The sequence below is a fragment of the Solanum tuberosum genome, unplaced genomic scaffold (genome assembly GCF_000226075.1).
Source record: "Solanum tuberosum cultivar DM 1-3 516 R44 unplaced genomic scaffold, SolTub_3.0 scf00190, whole genome shotgun sequence".
NCBI classification, from domain to species: Eukaryota; Viridiplantae; Streptophyta; class Magnoliopsida; order Solanales; family Solanaceae; genus Solanum; species Solanum tuberosum.
The window spans coordinates 307,818-308,414 of NW_006239114.1; positions in this window are offsets into that span (position 1 = coordinate 307,818).

Consider the following 597-nt stretch of genomic DNA (forward strand, 5'->3'; position numbering starts at 1 on the left):
CAGATGCTGGATAGACTTGCAGGAAAGGGTTGGTATTGTTTTCTTGATGGGTATTCGGGCTACAATCAAATTTCTATAGCTCCAGAAGACCAAGAGAAGACCACCTTCACTTGCCCATATGGGACTTTTGCTTTCAAACGGATGCCATTCGGATTGTGCAATGCTCCAGCGACCTTCCAGAGATGTATGATGTCGATATTTTTCTGATATGGTAGAGGACACTATTGAAGTGTTCATGGATGATTTTTTCAATAGTAGGTGATTCGTTTGATCATTGTCTAGAACATCTGGCCGAGGTGCTCAAAAGATGTGAAGACTGCAACTTGGTGCTGAACTGGAGAAATGTCAGTTCATGGTTAAAGAAGGTATAGTGTTGAGTCATCCAATTTCAGAGAAAGGTATTGAGGTTGATAGAACTAAATTTGAGGTAATAGAAAAGCTTCCACCACCCATCTCTGTAAAAGGTGTTAGAAGTTTTCTTGGGCATGCAGGTTTTTATAGGAGATTCATCAAAGATTTCTCAAAAATTGCACATCCCTTGTGCAAACTGCTCGATAAGAAGAGTAAGTTCTATTTTGATGATGCTTGTCTTAAAGC